The following is an 18,293-nucleotide window of genomic DNA, read 5'->3' on the forward strand; positions in this document are numbered from 1 at the left end:
ACCCAAAAGTTACGAGCAACTTCCAATGTACCCTGTCTCAAAACAATACAGTGCACAGACAAATTCATCAAGGAAAAATGCCACATAACTCCAGAAAAACCACTTGAACAGCTGAGCTTGATTAAAAACAGTTCCCGTGCTTACATGCCCATATTTGCTGCTATCTCTACACAATGAGCATTTAATACAACCAGACGATAACGACAAAACGTGAATGTCGCCGTTAAGTACGTACGTTGGGAATCACCAAAAGTTGGCGCCATGCTGACTAACACTTGCCGTTTATACGCCAAAATGGTTCAATGAATTGCACGTCACATCAACGGATGGTTAATAACGGGGGCCGCTTCTTGAAGAGCACCATAAACCGATTGGGTTTAATTCGTTTACGAATTTAGCTATCAATTTTGAGTCCTATCAGATCAGCAGTAATGGGCCCCACGGATTGTGAGTTATCAGAAGTGATAAAAACCAACAACGGTGTCAGGCGATAATCCACATTGGATTTCCCTACTGTTACGTTCAAATTATTGCTATTTTAAAAACATTGACAGAATGACGTACATATCGCAAGTGTAGGACCTCACGTCATCTTATCAATCTATCATTCGAGCATTGTGTGTTTCAGATTAGTGGGAGGCATGACTGGTACCTGCCACACAGGTAGATATCGATTTCAGTATCAGAGGAACAGATGGTTCTCAAACAATGAACTGCACCATTATCTCCGTTTGTACACAGAAAAATAACATCATATTCATCCAAGATCACAACTATACTGGGTAATCAATTGTCTAAAAAATCATCAAATTCAATTGACCATCAAAAAGCTAAAATATCAACGTGATTTCTTGATGTAAAATGATGATTGATAAAGACGGTTACGTTCAAGTTCAATGTTCAAAGCTTTGTTCCATACACAACATGATAAAATGTTTCTGGAATTAGATAGAGGTTTACGATCTTGCATTTATTGCAAGACTGTTTACTGCTTAGTTCAAAATATTCTTTTCCTTTACTCTTTATTTGTCGCAAATTCAAATTAAATTGGATTCAATTTTAATCTAGGTGCTCCAGCTACTACAGTAACCTACCAGCCATAATTTTTATGATATATATCTAAGTGTGTTGACATTGTTTCTGCTTTGGCAAATCAGTATTTTAAACAACCAGCAATTGGCGTCCTAAAACTAAAAACTAAAACTATATCTAGATGGGGCTTAACTACCCAATTTATGGCCTATTAAGCACAACCCACACTTAGTCTTTCTTAATCTAGCGCAGTTTAGCACCAAACGGAATGTTATTATTACTGATGGCTTCCAAATTTATTTACCTTTCCGTACGTACCGTAAGATTTGATAAAGAGAAACCAATCGTTGAGATATTGTCAAAAGTCTAACACTGCTTCTTGACGCCAAACTCGGCCTACGGATTCTAAACTCAGCCTAACGCATTGAAACGCCATTGAAACGCTAATGAATTCACTTCGGCCTATCGGATGAAGGTAAACATTGATTCGGTCGGAGCGCTTCTTTTGTTTTTTGAGAATAATGGGTGCCAACCTTCATATCACGCGTTCAGATTGACTTCGTTCCGTAGCTTAATAAGTAAAGTATCGTACTAAACGCATAATTGACTTGTTAGCTCTGAAATCATGGATTTATTTGAAGTATTCTGCTCGATAGGCCAAAGAGATGAACTAGCCTCAGGCTAAAAATCTCTATAATAAAGAAAAAAAAAAAAAAAAATGCTCGATAGGCCCAAAATGAGCGCTTAGGTCAAAGTAGTTCCCTACCCTATATATATAAATGAATTTCTGTCTGTCTGTCTCACCCGTTATAGACTCGGAAATTACTGAACCGATCGGCGTGAAAATCTGTATGCCGGGCCGGGAAAAGAACCTATGATGGTTCGAAACCCCTCCCATACAATGGAAGCTCCCATACATATGAACATAGCATGTTTTTTTTAATCGGCGCATAAGCTCAAGCTATTATTGAATCCCGAGAAAGTCTGGGCACTAGACTGATGCAAAATTTGACTTTTTCGCTCCACAGTGCTTAATGGTTTCAAATCGGGTCGTGATTAGCCTCCAAAAGTTACATCTCATTTGGTTAGAAACAGACTTCGCACAAACCATTTGAAGTTTACTTGTAAATTACTATGGGAAATCTCAACTTTTTGTTCATTGCCTTCCAGTCTTTTTCCATATTGAGCTGCAAAACAGCATTAAAGTTGTAGCTGGGAAAATTTCCTACAAGTAAAGTTGAAAGCTTTTGAAGCAGACCGATATGGTGAATTATTGGATAAACATGAACAAAAATCTTGGTTTTACCCTAGTAGTTCCCATACAAACTTCAAATGGTTTGTGCCATCTTAGTTTCTCACCAAATGGGTTCAAATTTTGAGAGGTTAGTCAGGATCCGACTTGGAATCGTTTAAGTATTGTGGAGCGAAAATTTCAAATTTTGCATCACTCTACTGGGCATATTCAGCTAGTATCATATAAATATAAAAGGAATTAATCATTGCAATTTAGGATTGCAACGATTTTCGATTTGATGTTATTAATTATTTTGATGGACATTTGTTCTATAGTCTCAACTCAGGGCTGGCAAATGCCATTTTCAATGAAAGATCTCACAAGATATTTACAGAGATACTTCTGTCACTATCATTGGATGAGAAAACAATAATAGAGATTTTCTTCAAAATATCATCGAATTTTTTGTCATGACAGAGCGTGACAGTGTTGTGATCATCGTTATTACTAGCTCATTGAATGCTTTTAAAGTAACTTGTACATACGGTTGTTTGCTTAAATTTATCTAAATCAGTTAGAAATGTTGATGTCAAAACCGCATAAGAATTATTCTCATGAGTGCTTGCTCATTGGAGAATGACAAGAAATCAATGTAGTTTCGTCTCGTGATAGTGAGAGGACCTGTTTTCCCATTGTCACGTGACAGCCGTGATATTTACCAGCTCTGGTCTCAACATTCGGAATTCTATGTACCGTAAAACGGGGTAACATTGATAGTTTTTTAAAGAATATTCTAAATATGTTTTACAGTGATGAATGTTTTTCAAACTTTATATTTTTAAAACAAATACTGAAGATTCAAGAGTTAATTCGTAAGTAATATGTTGAAAGCAAATTAAAGCATTTGCACTATTTTTTTAGTTTTGTGACCGAACTTCAGTATTCTGATTTGGGGTTATTTTGATAATGCTCGATGAATGTAGAGAAAAATGCGTAAAACTCAAAAAATTTAGTTCTTTCAATATGAAACATTGAATGAGTATATCATCAGAAAACTTCATAAGCAATAAGAATACAACATTGAATTTGTGAAGACTGTAGCGAAAATACATTTCATAAAACGCTGTACAGACTGGAGAGTTATAACATGTTATAACGGTTGTCAAATAATTGCAACACAGAAACAACCATCAAGATAGCACTATAACAGGTTATAACTGTGTAGTCTGAACGTACTATAAGTGATGGCTTGAGCGCTTTTTCAAAAGGGCGAAAAACACGAAAATGGTTTTTTAATATTTTTGTAAAATATGTAACACACACTATATAAAAACTATTTACGATATCAACGGAAATACCCTAAGCTACAATATGGAACCAATGTTTCGTATTTGGAAAAAGCACAACGAGTAAGTTTATTCTTTATATTATACTATCAAAGTTACCCGCATTATCGGGGTGTCTTTATGGTACCTCGAAAGTACTTTACCAGGAAGGCAACTTCTAAATCAGCCTTAGAACTTTGTTCTGAATCATTTGAAGTGTTTTTTTTTCCCTGGTAGTGTAACAGCTAGACCATATTGGCACAGCATAAAGGCTGACTAAAAGTAAATTGGTAAGCTCCTCGCACGTCGCTAGCACGCCTCTAGTGTTGGAAATCGAAAATCTTTGACAGTGGTTTGTTTACACTTCTCTAGAGAACAACTCGTGCAAGTTTAATCAAAGTAGTCGATCGCTTTTAGAAATAACGTATATGGAACACGAAAGAAGAAAAAATATTGTGCACAAACACCTGCAAAATCCGGAGTGGTCCGGTTCCAAGCTGGCTAAAGTGCTGAAGATGCCGAAAACAACAGTTTGTCGAGTGCTCAAAACTTACAAGGAAACCCTGAGTATGACAAGGAATCAGTGGACCTACGATCGGGATCGTCAGGTGCGCAGCAAGGTGTTGTGGTGCGTTAAAGCCAACCCCGGTCTTTCGATCCTAAATGTGGCCAGAAGGTACAACGCCAACTTTCAAACGGTGCGGAACATTCTTGCCAACGAAGGATACAAGTCATAAAAAAAAGTTAAGGGTTGTGTCCTAGATACGACCGCAGTATGACGTAGAACCACACAAAATTGATGTTTTTCATGCATTTTTGACTATTATACTTTATCTTAAAATTTTCAAGTATTTCAATGTTTCGTTATGGTTGACTCAAAACAATTTACACATTTTTCTTGACAAATATCCATGTGAAATTCCACATGATTTTCATTTGACCACACATAAATAGAATCCACTCAGAAGTACACATGAAATTTACACGCAAATGAATAGTATGTGTGGTCACGCATGGTTTTTATATGTACATATTTTAAGTATGTGGCCGACACATAGATATTGATTTGTTAGGAGCGGTTTTTAAGGGGTGGGGGGGGGGGTTTAGGAGAGGTTGTTGATGGAGGGGGAGAGATTGTTGTGAAGGGGGGAGGGGGAGAGATTGTTGTGAAGGGGGAGAAGGAGAGGTTGTTGTGAAAGGGGGAGGGGGTTTACATCATTATTGTGGTCACGCCGTGATCCACCTTTAGCCGCTGATTTGGTCCTGCTTACTGCAGGACCAAGCGCCACGCCGTCCGAAGCGACAATGAGCAAAAGTATGACAGCAGTGCTGTTTTATATCTTTTCAGGTTCAGAACCTGATAGGATTTCCCGCAGTTTTTATGAATGGGGCGGAGCAGAAAGTTTCTTTTGTGCAGAATATGTAAAATAGGATGGACTTTGGATGTTAATATAATTGCATATATAGAGGCACCAGATATGTTTTACCGTCAGTTGTGTGTAATTCACCAACTGAATGTCATCAAACATGTCTTCAATGCAACTTCTGGTTCAAATTTGGTAAAACTTGGTTTTACTAATGATTAGTTATCGCTCAGCTTCTGAGACGCGCGGACGTGTTTTTCTTGTCGTTTTAGCGCTATTTCAATAGTCAAGCCGTTGAAGATATTTTTTAGCTTTGCTATCCGTATCGTGCCGCGTCGCGTGTGCAGTGTCCGCGATGAGGCGTGAAAACACTTTCAAGATTGACTATTCGAGTTTCCCCGTGAAGCCGTCGTTCGAGAAAGTGCACGGCTTCTGCCGTTCAGTGCTCGGCCTGAAGAAAGAAGACGTGCAGAGACTACAGTGCCACCGCGGTGGAGCATGTGCTTTCGTCAAGGTCAATGACCTGGCGTTAGCACAAAAAATCGTTGACAATCATGACGAGAAGCACGAAGTTGAACTGGACGGAAAGAAGCACAAGCTTCGTATTACCATGGAGGATGGTAGTGTGGAAGTGAAGGTGCATGACCTGCCCGAAGACGTGTCCGAAGAGAAAGTGGTAGAGTTCCTGAGCGCGTTCGGTGAGGTGCTATCGATTCGCGAGCTAATGTGGGGTGAAGGCTACGATTTCGGTGGTATTTCGCTCGGCATATGGTCTGCTCGAATGCTCTTGAAGAAAAATATTGACTCGTGGGTCACCATCGACGGCAAACGAGCGCTTGTCGTTTACAAGGGACAGCTTCAATCCTGTCGCCACTGTCACGAGCAAGCGCACACTGGCATATCATGTGTCCAGAACAAAAAGCTTCTGGTCCAGAAGAGCTACGCTAACGTGACGAAGCAAACGGGTCCACGACCGCAACCAAAACCAGCTGGTCCGAAACCAGTCAAGCCGAAACCTACCGCACCACCAACGGCAACGTTGGGTGCATTTCCCGAATTGCCGAAGCAGACGGACACGAATGCGCAGAGTAGTAGCCAGGCCGCAACAGCTGTAGCGTCCCTGTGTCCGCAACCACTACTAGCGCAAATGTCGTCGTCGCAACGAGTGCCATCGGTAACTTCCCAACCAGCCAACACCAGCACGGCTACGGTTGACCTGTTCAAGAAGCCCCCACACGCGCTGCGATCGCAGAGCAAGAGCGGGAATGGCAACGAAACCGACGAATCTTCAACATCCACGAGTAGCAGGCGGGACAGGGCCGACCGCCGAGCAAAGAAACCGCGCCGGACCAGCGAGGACGAAGAGCGGGGTGGAGAGAAGCTCCCATAAATGGCTCTCACATCCTACAACGTTGCTTCCATCAACATCGGCACCATCACGAACCCTACAAAACTAAATGCGCTCCGAACCTTCATCAGTAGCCAAAACCTCGATATTGTGTGTCTGCAAGAGGTTGAAAACGAGCAGCTCTCCTTGCCTGGCTTCGTCGTTTTCGCCAATGTAGACCACATGAGAAGAGGTACAGCTATTGCTCTGAAGGACCACATCCATGCCACTCACGTCGAACGAAGTCTGGACGGCCGACTGCTTGCGCTGAGAGTGCAAGATACAACTATCTGCAACGTTTACGCTCCCTCCGGCTCTTCGCAGCGCGCAGCTCGGGAGGATTTCTTTAATGGGACGCTTGCCTACTACCTCCGTCATCGGACACAGCATGTGATTCTGGCTGGTGACTTTAATTGTGTGCTGCGAGCATGCGATTCAAGTAGCCCCAACACAAGCCCCTCACTCAAAACAGCTGTGCAGCAGCTCCAGCTGCACGATGTGTGGGAAAAGCTTTGTCCACGCGATACAGGCTTCACCTACGTCAGCAGAAATGCTCAATCGCGCCTCGACCGCATTTATGTCAGCAGCGTTTTGCGCGATAATCTGCGAGCAGCACACACGCATGTCTGCTCGTTCACCGACCACAAAGCGCTGACACTCCGAATATGCCTCCCCCAACTTGGACACGAACACGGCCGTGGATTCTGGTCACTTCGGCCCCACCTTCTAACTGACGAAAACGTTGGGGAGTTCCAATATAAGTGGCAATATTGGACCCGCCAACGCAGGAACTACGGGTCATGGATGGAATGGTGGCTCTCGTACGCTAAGCCTAAAATAAAATCGTTCTTCAAGTGGAAATCTCGAGAAGTTTTCGACGAATTCTACAGCGCACACCAGCGCCTCTATGCGGAGCTACGGTTAGCGTACGACGGGTATTACCAGCACCCAGAACTGATAACCACGATCAATCGATTGAAAGGGGAAATGTTGGCACTGCAGCGTAATTTCTCCCATACGTTCATGCGGATCAACGAAACGCACGTGGCGGGGGAACCACTGTCGATATTCCAGTTGGGGGAGAGGCGGAGAAAGAGAACCGTCATCACACAACTGGCCACGGAGCAAAATGCAAACATCGAGGAACCGCAAGCGATCGAGGCGCACTTGCTGGGCTATTTCTCCGAGCTCTACTCGGAAGAAGCAAACGGTGGAGACGACAACAGCTTCGTTTGTGAGAGAGCCGTTCCGCCGAACGACCCACTGAATGAAGCCTGCACGAGTGAAATCACCACGGCAGAAATTCTGTCGGCAATAACAACAAGTGCTCCCAGAAAGTCTCCCGGCTGCGACGGCATCCCGCGAGAGTTTTATTACCGCATGTTCGACGTTATCCACCGAGAGCTGAACCTGCTGCTCAACGAAGCGCTCAACGGCAATCTTCCCGCCGCATTTGTGGAAGGCATTATCGTGCTGGTTAAAAAGAGAGGAGGAGACAACACGGCACGATCCTACCGTCCGATCTCGCTGCTCAACAGCGATTACAAACTGTTCTCCCGCATTATCAAGACCAGGCTAGAGCGGGTGATGAGAGCCCACCACGTGCTGAGCGATGGACAGAAATGCTCTAACTCCGAGCGAAACATCTTCCAAGCCACCCTTGCTCTGAAAGATCGGATCGCCAGTCTCCGTCACCATCGCCGTGCCGGGAAGCTCATAAGCTACGATCTCGATCATGCGTTCGATCGGGTCCGGCACTCATTTCTCTTCTCGACCATGCGCTCCCTCGGATTCAACGAGAATCTCATCGCTCTGCTGGCGCAGATTGCCAATCGCTCAACCTCACGGCTGCTCATCAATGGGCATCTCTCTCGCTCTTTCGAAATCCAACGCTCCGTACGGCAAGGGGACCCGTTGTCCATGCACCTCTTCGTGCTGTACCTCCACCCACTGGTGGTCAGACTCGAGCAAGCGTGCGGAAATGATTTGCTAGTGGCCTACGCGGATGATATCAGCGTCATCGTCACATCGGTCGGGCAAATCGAGGCGATGAATGGTCTGTTCACTCGCTTCGAGCTAGCCGCCGGCGCCAAACTGAACTTGCGGAAAACTATTGCCATTGACGTTGGGTTTTGCGAAGGCAACGCGATCATCACCCCAGGGCTGCAAACAGCGAATGTAGTCAAAATTCTGGGTGTTGTCTTCGCAAACTCAATCCGCTTGATGACGACGTTGAACTGGGATGCACAGGTAGGGAAGTTCGCGCAGCAAATGTGGTTGCACTCTCTACGGACACTAACGTTGCACCAAAGAGTCATCATGCTGAACACGTTCGGCACCTCCAGAATATGGTACCTGTCGTCGATACTGCCGCCCCTTGCCAAGCACACTGCGAAAATTACATCAACGATGGGTACCTTCCTGTGGAGAGGAATGGTGGCCCACGTCCCAATGATGCAGCTAGCACGGAGCAGAGAAGACGGAGGACTGAAGTTGCATCTACCAGCACTAAAATGTAAGTCGTTGGCCATTAACCGGCACCTTCGTGAGATCGATTCCCTTCCTTATTATAGATCCCTTCTGCTCCACGTAAATCCCCGCCCAGCAATCTCTATAGATCTTCCTGACCTCAAAATAATCCTATCTAGTTTATCCCAAATTCCCCACCAAATCCAACAAAACCCCTCCGCCGATCAAATCCACCAACATTTCGTTCTCCAAACCGACCTGCCAAGGGTGGAACGTAATAGCCCGACAACCAACTGGCCGCGCACGTGGCGCAACATTGCGGCGAAGCAGCTCACTTCAGCGCAGCGGACGAGACTGTACCTCCTGGTCAATGAGAAGATCGAGCATCGCAAGCTATTTTTTGTGATGCAGCGTGTGGCGGACGAGAACTGCACACATTGTGACAATCAAACGGCGGAAACTCTCCTCCATAAATTCTGCACCTGCACTCGTGTTGGCCCGGCTTGGACGGTCCTGCAGCAGAGGATAACAGGCATTTTGGATGGATGGAGACGACTCACATTTGAAGACCTGGTGAGACCTGCCTTAATAGGAATAGAAAATACGAAACGTGTGAAAATTCTTAAACTTTTTATTAATTACATCTGCTTTGTTAATGGAAGTAACGGTAGAATTGATGTAGCTGAGTTGAATTTTCATCTAGATATAGAAAACTAATTGTAAAAACACTGACAATAAAAACTAAACTTTTATATATAAAAAAAAAAAAAAAAAAAAAAAAAATGATTGTGGTTTGTTTAAAATTTATTTCCCGGAAAAAAGGGATCGTCAAAGTCTGTCTCGCTTTCGGGTTATTGTTGAGGGGGGGTTAGGAGTGGTATTTGAGTGGTATTTGAGGGGGGGGGGGGTTTAGGAGTGGTATTTGGGGGGGGAGGTAGGAGAGGTATTTGAGGGGGGGTAGGAGGGGTTTGATGGTGGGGAGAGGGGTAGGAGAGGTTTGATGGTGGGGAGAGGGGTAGGAGAGGTTTGATGGTGGGGAGAGGGGTAGGAGAGGTTTGATGGTGGGGGGGGGGGGGTAGGAGAGGTTGTTGCTTTTCCTCATTGTGGTCACGCCGTGATCCACCTTAAGCCGCTGATTTGGTCCTGCTTGCTGCAGGACCAAGCACCACGCCGTCCGAAGCGTTAATGAGCAGTGGCATGAGAGCAGCGCTGATTTATATCTTTTCAGGTTCAAGCAGAATGATGTGCAACCAAGTGGTATTCGTTTATGATGACTGGGTTTGGGAAAAAGGCTTATTTCATGAAATCAGTGATAAAATTATCATTTGTACATTTTCAAAAGTTTAATTACAGAAAAATTGGAAAAATATTTATTTTAACAGGTACGTAATGTAATATCCTATCGATTGGCGTATTTGAATTTTAATTTCATCTATAAATGACAAAGTTACAAGCGTTCAAAACCTAACACTCCTTCACCACACATATTTTTTGACTTGCACCCCAGTATAGTCGACAAAGACGTAGTTCTACGTCAAAAGGTTAAATTAAAAGATAATTTTTGATCAAGTACTAATCCAAGATATTTCACTTGACTAGACCAAGAAATTGATACTTCGTTCATAGTTACTACAACAAGGTTCCAAAAAGGAAGCTCTAGGACTTTGTGAAAATATTATAAGTTGAGTTTTGAAAGCGTTGGGAGAAATCTTCCATTTTTGTAAATAAGAAGAGAAAAACTTTTCTCTAGTCTGTGTCATCGGCGAACAAAGATTTGTGGCAACCCTGAAGCAAATCATTGATGTCCGAAGTAAAATCTGATGGATCACGCATTAGATTTTTTGCCGAGATGGTCACCACCGAGCAGCTCGGAATTTTATTTTGCTGGATCTCAGTGAAAAACTTGCCGAGATTCAGTAAAATTTACGTTTGTTAGCTGAGATCTTAGCAAAATTCCCATTTGTTAGCTGAATCTCGGGAAGTTTTTCACTGAGATCCAGCGAAATAAAATGCCGAGCTGCTCGGTGGTGCCCATTTTGGCAAAAAATCTACGTGTGTGGATCCACTGGCGTCGACGTCTTCAATGAATACTCATATAATAATACTCATCTTATTTGTGAGCAGATGAGTTTGCTAATCGAAAGATCATATATGATAACCTTTGTATGGGTCCCCTCACATTGATCAATCCCAGGCAAGGAGAAGGCAGACTCTCTCGCAAAGGTGGGCGCACAACAAGGCGAGATTTATGATAGAAGAATTTCACATGATGATCAGAGTTCTCTTCTAAGTTGCCAAAACGATTGGACAAGTAATTCTCTTGGGCGGCGGTTACATCCCATTACTCTAAATGTTTCTTCGAGAGCGTGGTTCAAAGGTCTGGATGTAAGTCGGGGATTCATTCGCGTGATGTCAAGACTTAGACACCAAACCAAGTTGGAAGACTTAACTACGATTTTCTCTACATGCGAACGGAAGAGGAACTTTTCATCGCACAGCATCCCGAGATAGGTTACCGAGATTACTTCGCCAGAGCACTCAACCCTTGTGCCCTCCATGATTACAGTACAAGAGGGAGCCGGTTTTAGTTTGGGTCATTGGAGGAACATGATTGTTTATGAGTTGGAGGCATTGATTTTGATTTTCCACGTGGTGGCACAATCAGTAAAAGCTTCAAGGCATCGTTAGAGCTTGTTTCTTATTTCGCTAGGCATCTTACTCTTGACGCTTATTGCGGTATCCAGTGCTGTAAATTCTCAAAATCAATTGAAATTTTTTGATGAAAATGAGAAAAGCAGCTATCGGCTATCAAAGGGGACCTCCTTCGAATGTGTGATATCAGTTGCTTAGTCATTTGAGTGTTCACTCGGCTGTCGACAAAAGCAGGCCACTCTCGATGTGTGCTACACGATCGTCTGTTTACTCGGCAGCAACCATTGTGTGGTACTCCTCATTGTTCTTCATCAGCAGTTCTTTCGGTCGATGCGTCGTCGACTTTGGAAAGCAACCGTTTCGTGATGAGTGTGTGAGTGCTGACCACGTTTTGCGTCCATTGCTGCAATGGACGCGCTCTGACCCTCGTTGGCGTACAACAATTTGCCATACAATGAAACTACTGGAAGCGGCTCCAGTTCTGATGGAGGAGGCTTTTTGGATAGCGGAATATAAAGTGTTTATTGTGTTGTACCTTTTGACTATAGCTTTAAGATGTATTGTATAGTGACCATGAACCCTCGGCTCTGTTAAGTTAATTCGGTTGAGCCTTATCAAATAAATTAATAAACAAAAAAAAAAAAGTTGCTTAGTCATTTGACGAAGGCATGGATCATTCTCATTTGAGAAACGGTTGATATCGTTCAAAATTTACACCCTACACATAAACGGAGCTCTGGTCGAATTCCGGCGAAAAAGCTAAGCCAACCCGACACTCACCTGACTGCTATCAAACCCCAACCCGATGTTGACCCGACTTTGATCCGACTTTCACCCGAAATAAACCAAAAACTAACCCTACAGCAACACGACATTGGGTCGACATCTATCTTAAATTTACCTAACATTGATCCGACATCGGGTCGACTTGTTTGTTCGGGTCCATTGTGCTGGGTTCCTTCCATACTCCACTGTCGTATATCAAATGATAGTGAGTGACTCAATTGACAGTGACGATGAGCTTCGAATGAGAAAGGGGCTCTTAAAATTATGGTCAGGTGAGAATTTGTTTTCAAAGAATTGATTCAATGGTTGTATTGGTTCATCTTCAATCGAATGATATGAAAATTATCAGCACTGGCGGTATCAACTGCGAACAGGAAGAACACGCAACCGTCTCCGAGGAGATGAATGTCCGAAGTGTAGATGCTGTAAAGCAAAGAGCCCAACAGACTCCCTTGCGGATCAACTGCAGGGATGGAAATCGTGTCTGAAAGACAACAATTCAACGATACCTTAAACGACCCTTCCTGGAGGTAGTTACGAGTGATTTTAACAAGATGCAAAGGATATTTGAAGTTACAAAACATGAATACAAACCCCCCCCCCCTCTTTCTCAACGTCTAAAAAGGCCATGGCTGTGATTTTGAATACAGCTTTGGTATTTCAGATGTTATTCATCACCCGTACTAGCTGGTGATTGGTGGAGTTTCCCTTACTGAACCCAAACTGTTCCGGTAGAAGAATGTTGTTTTCCTCGACAAACTTGAGCAAACGATTAAGAATGAGTTTCCCGAACAATTTGCTCAGCGCTGGAAGGAGACTGATTGATCTGTAGCTTGAGGGCAATTTTGGATCTTTACCGGAATTGCGGATTGGTATGATTTTTGCTATGCAGGTGCTTGGAAACTAGTGCAGCTCTAAGCATCTGTTGAAGATGGTGGTCAGAGGAATCTGCACTTTCATGCTGAAACCCTTCAAGATTAAGTTGAATATGCCGTCAAAACCGGAAACCTTCAAGTTCTTGGTGCATTTCAGCGCTGAGCAAATTTGTTCAACCGTAATTTTATTCTCCGGTGGTACGACACAAGGGTCGCATTGTGGACGCATTGTGCAACCTGATATTCGAGCGGTCTTTGGATGTTCAAGCCAATTAAATGCGATGAAGCAGTATGATAACCTATCGCATTTGCTTTCTCCTGTGGGGTAATGAGGAGAGAATCGTCCACCTTGAAAGGAGGACAGGTTTGGTTTGGGATGAAACTTCAAGACCTTGGCTACCTTTCAGAATGGTCTGGAACGGTCGTCCAGATTCTGGACAACACGCCCGAAACTTTCATTTCTGAGTGAGTCTATTCTGGAAGCAATCTGCCTGTTCAGATCGGTCATTTCAAGTTTTTCAGTCCTTTGAAACTGGCGTCTACGAACTTTTATCAAGCGAATCAGTAATTGGGTGTGGGAATCAATAGTAACAAACTTACCCCTCATAGGAATTTGTCAAACACATGCCTCGTCAGCCACGGATATGGCCTGTTGGAGTTCTTCGAACGCCTGGTCGATGCCATCTACGGTGTTGAGCGGTGGATTTTCTTAGATTTGTCTGTCCACCATTCGTCCGTAGTGCACCCAGTTGACATGGTGGTAGTCTTTACGCAAGCAGCTTCTAGCAGGAACCACTCTGACACCGATATCATCAGCCACCACCGCCTCCGGCTTGGATAATCCGATGTTCGACATGAAAAAGTCTAGGGTGGCGGGATTTCCCACCGGAGAGATGAAAGTTGGTTCGTCCGGAAACTGCACAGTGTACAGTCGATGTTGTGCGTGGTCGAACAATACACATCCGTTCCGGTTCCGCTGGTAGTTCCGCCAAGCTTCAAGGCGGCATTCAGGTCACCCCCGACGATGAGTTAGTACGAGTGATGCCGGTCAGGTCGTTCTAGAATTTGCTTGCTAATCCGTTGTTGGCGGCACACTTCCCAGGGCAGTAAACAGCGATAAACTGAACATTTCCAGTTGGGGATTCCTCCTCCACATTAAGAGCCTCAATGATAGAAGCATAGAGGTAACTCTAAGACCTGAAGAAACGTGCTCAACTTTTTGGCTCAGCTCTAGTACTATCTTCGGTCCCAAGCTAATCGATGCACCCCTCGAAACGTTGGAAAATCCACAAACCCCTCATTTTATCTGTCAAACTTTCATAGAGAATCAAAACAAACATAGTGTAGTACTGGAATTTATACTAGAATGGGGTACGTTAATCAATTTGCTTGGGACCAATAGGCTAGTCAAGTAGTGAGCCAATTTAAAATCGTTTTCGTATTTATTGTTGATGGAAGTGCGGATGTGAGCCAGTGCGTAGAACTTAATTTATTTCTTAACGACGACCGCAACACCTCCTCTCTGGATCTGATGCGATCAATTTGGATAATGTTGTGGTCAGGTAACCAGAAGCTGTCGCCGGACTTATAGGTGGGTTTTGGTTAGAAAGCCCATGTTATGCTTGCGGAGGCAAGCTCAGTCTTTTTTGCTCTTATAGCATTCCAGGTGACGATATTTAGCGGCTTAAACGCCATACTGGATGATGAACTTACCGAATACTTGGATCTGCTCAGGATTATTGCGGCACTCACGAAGAGTACCGGTCACCGGTTGACGAAAATTTCCATCAGTTCATCCGCTGAGAACAGATCAGGGTTGTTGTTTTGCGCTGGTGGTTGTCTTCAGAATCTTAGTGGAGACCTTTGTTCAGCACAATCACTGGAAGCTTTCTAAGGAGGGGAACGGGATGTTGGTTGATGCCTGGTCCTCGCGTTTGAAGCACTGCCTACAGAACCTTGATGAGTAGCACCTCAGTTGGTGCATTTTAAAGCCACGGCTCCATCCGCAGGGCAGTTGGAAGTGGCGTGTTCTTGAGCGTAGTTGCTGCAATGTGGCTTGATGTTACAATTGCGGGTACCGTGTTGAGGCACCGATGGTACTTGTTACGTCACGATGATCGCCACAGTATGGCTCCCAGCGTACGATGATGGAATAGATGCAGTGCATTGAGCGTAACTGCCCCCTTCTGGAAGTGAACCAGGAAAAGACAATCCGGGTAGGTTTTTACGCTTTCGTCTCTCTTCTTCATCCGGAAGAGAGCAATTGGGGCCAGTTTGTACCGGTCCTTGATTTCTTCTTCGATTGCCTTGGGGTAGAAGTTCGGTAGGCCCCTGATTACCACCTTGAAGGGCTTCTCACCAGGGATGTCATGCGTGAAGTACTCCGCCTTGGAATCCCTAAAGTAATTGATGGCCACTTCATACTCCGCTTTCGTAGTACGTACACCTTGGTGCCAATCCTGCTGAGTTTGTACTCGGCTGCGACGCCCAGCGATGCGAAATCGCCCAAAAGTGTTTTGAGGGGCATTTTCTTCACCACCAGTGGAGGAAGCTTCACTTTTGCCGCACTCGAGCCGGCTGAATTATCGTTATCGGCGTTTCATGTTTTCTTAATATTTGAACTGGACCCAAGAGGGAAATAATATTGTAGTCTCACTGAAAATCGTACAATACCGTCGATGTATCCCAGGAATATAATTCTTCCGGTAAAAATGTGTGGTCCTCAAAAGGACCGATTGTTCAATCTCCACTACGTTGTCCAATGCAAAAATGAGCTTTCGTACGACATCGACAAAGCTCATCCCACACGATATCATCCGGCAGAGAGAGAGAGAGAGAGAGAGAAAGAGAGGGAGAAAATCCGCCTCTTGCTCCTGCTCTCTGCTTGCCATGCCGTCCGAAGTTGAAATGAGCTGAGGCAGTAGAAGTAACATTTACGTTTATTTTCTGTTTTTTTTATGTTTCAACAATTGGTTTATCATTTCAATTGATTAGCCTTTGGCTCTTCATTTTTGAACTAGTTAATTGGTTATTCTAATGTGATGATTTCGTTGGTCTTGATGATCTTGTTTTGGATCCTCTGAAGCTTTAGGTGGTGACACTTAGCACAACTCTCCCAGATTGGCATACCATACTCAATAGCCGGCAGAACGATCTGCTTGTGGATAGCAAGCTTGTTTTTGAGGGACAGGGTGGACTTCCTGTTTATCAGAGGGTAGAGCGACCTGGTGGATGTCTTGTCCACATGGGATCGGAATATCAATTTCCTATCGAGGGTGAGACCAAGGTAGACTACTTCACTCGACCATTCAATGGGAGTGCTATCAAGATGGATCTTGATGATAGCAGGCGAAACAAGCCGAGGTGAATTCGAGTGTGGAAACAGAATGGTTTATGTTTTAGCTGCATTGATACAAATCTTCCAGCGCTTGAAACAGTCGGACAGAACATCCAGGCCAGATTGTAGTATACTCGCCAGAGCACGGATCACTCGACCCTTATAGATAATGGAGGTGTCATCTGCGACATTGACAGGATACCACCACCCGGCAGGGGAGGAACGTCTGACGTGAAGATGTTGAATAGGACAGGCCCAAGCAGGCTACCCTGAGGGACTCCTGCATCAATGTTGAACGTATCAGATGAGACATTGTTCAAGTAGACCTGGAGTGCTCTGCCCGACAAGTAGTTTTTGATGATCTTCACGAGGTAGATCGGAAAGTTATATCGATGCAGCTTGTACACTTGAACATCATGCCAGACATTGTCGAATGCCTTCTCGACGCCCAACAATGCCATGGCAGATGTATTGGAAACGGACTTATTGCGCTCGATGATGTTAGTACCCCGTGCGAGTTGGTGAATGGTAGAGTGGCCTTTCCTAAACCCGAATTGCTCTTTGAGAAAGATGTTATTGTCATTTGAAAACACCAGCAAACGGCTTAGTATCAACTTTTCGAATAGCTTCGACATGGAGGACAAGAGACTGATGGGGCGATAGCTTTTGGCACTAGTAGGATCTTTGCCAGGCTTGTGTATTGGAATCACTTTGGTTAACTTCCAGCATGCAGGTGAGTAGCCAAGCTCCAAACATTTGTTGAAGATAATGGTAAGATGGTTGAAGAAGTCAATACTCTATCCATACCCGCGGCCTTCATGTTTTTAGTGCTTCTAATAGCTGCTATCACCTCATCAGCCGATATTCTACTATCATCATGCACTACTACGGGGGTGTCAGCGTCTCTAGACATTGCCTCCAGTACGGCAGGCGCATGGGGGCTCACCATGGTTTGGCCAAGATTATGTGAAATCACAAAATGTTTGCCAAGAGCATTGGCCTTTTCAACTGGGGTTATGAGTAGGGATGGGTCCAAGTTCTGGTCAACAAAGGAAAGTGGAGGGATCGGTCTCGACTTATTTTTCAAAATTTTGGTCAGCTTCCAAAATGGTTTTGCACAATCTGGGAGAGAGCGAATCTTGTTGGCAAAATCGTTATTTCTGAGTTCCACCTGGCCTGGATAATTTTGGTTAGCCTATTGACATTGGACTTCATGTGGGGCAGCCCAGAACGCTGGAACTGCCTACGAATGGTGTTACGGAGCCTGATAAGATCTTTGGTTGGGCCGTCAAGGTTCAGAGTATGACACACCTGTCTGAATGCTGGTACGTGTTGCTCCCTGGCACGGGATATCGCCTCTTCGATGGTTTGCAGACACTGATCGACTTCTTTGAACGACTTCGGTAGGACGTCGTAGTCAATAGCTGTGTCCACACAGCGCTGATACTGCTGCCAGTTGACACGATGATAATTTCGCCGGGAAACTTGAAACGTATTGACCGAGGAACCTACTTCGGCCACTACCGGATAGTGGTCCGAGCTCAGTTCCTGATAGGCGATAGGTTGAGAGATGTTATCGCCAATGTTGCTGATGAAGATGTCGATGGTGGCATAAGCTCCGGATCGACTCAACCGGGTGGGAGTGTCCGGACACAGGATGTTGTAGTGGGTTGCCTGCAGATCGTTGTATAATATTGTGCCGTTCTGGTTTTGCCGACTATTGCCCCAGGCTTGATGATTGGCGTTCAGGTCGCCAGTGATGATGAAATTTTGCCACCGTCGTGTTAGTTTTATTTATTTATTTATTTATTGACTTATAATTTGTAACTTAA

This window comes from Ochlerotatus camptorhynchus, unplaced genomic scaffold (genome assembly GCF_037179485.1).
Source record: "Ochlerotatus camptorhynchus isolate MF236.1 unplaced genomic scaffold, CSIRO-AGI_Acam_v1.1 ptg000336l, whole genome shotgun sequence".
In the NCBI taxonomy this organism is placed as follows: Eukaryota; Metazoa; Arthropoda; class Insecta; order Diptera; family Culicidae; genus Ochlerotatus; species Ochlerotatus camptorhynchus.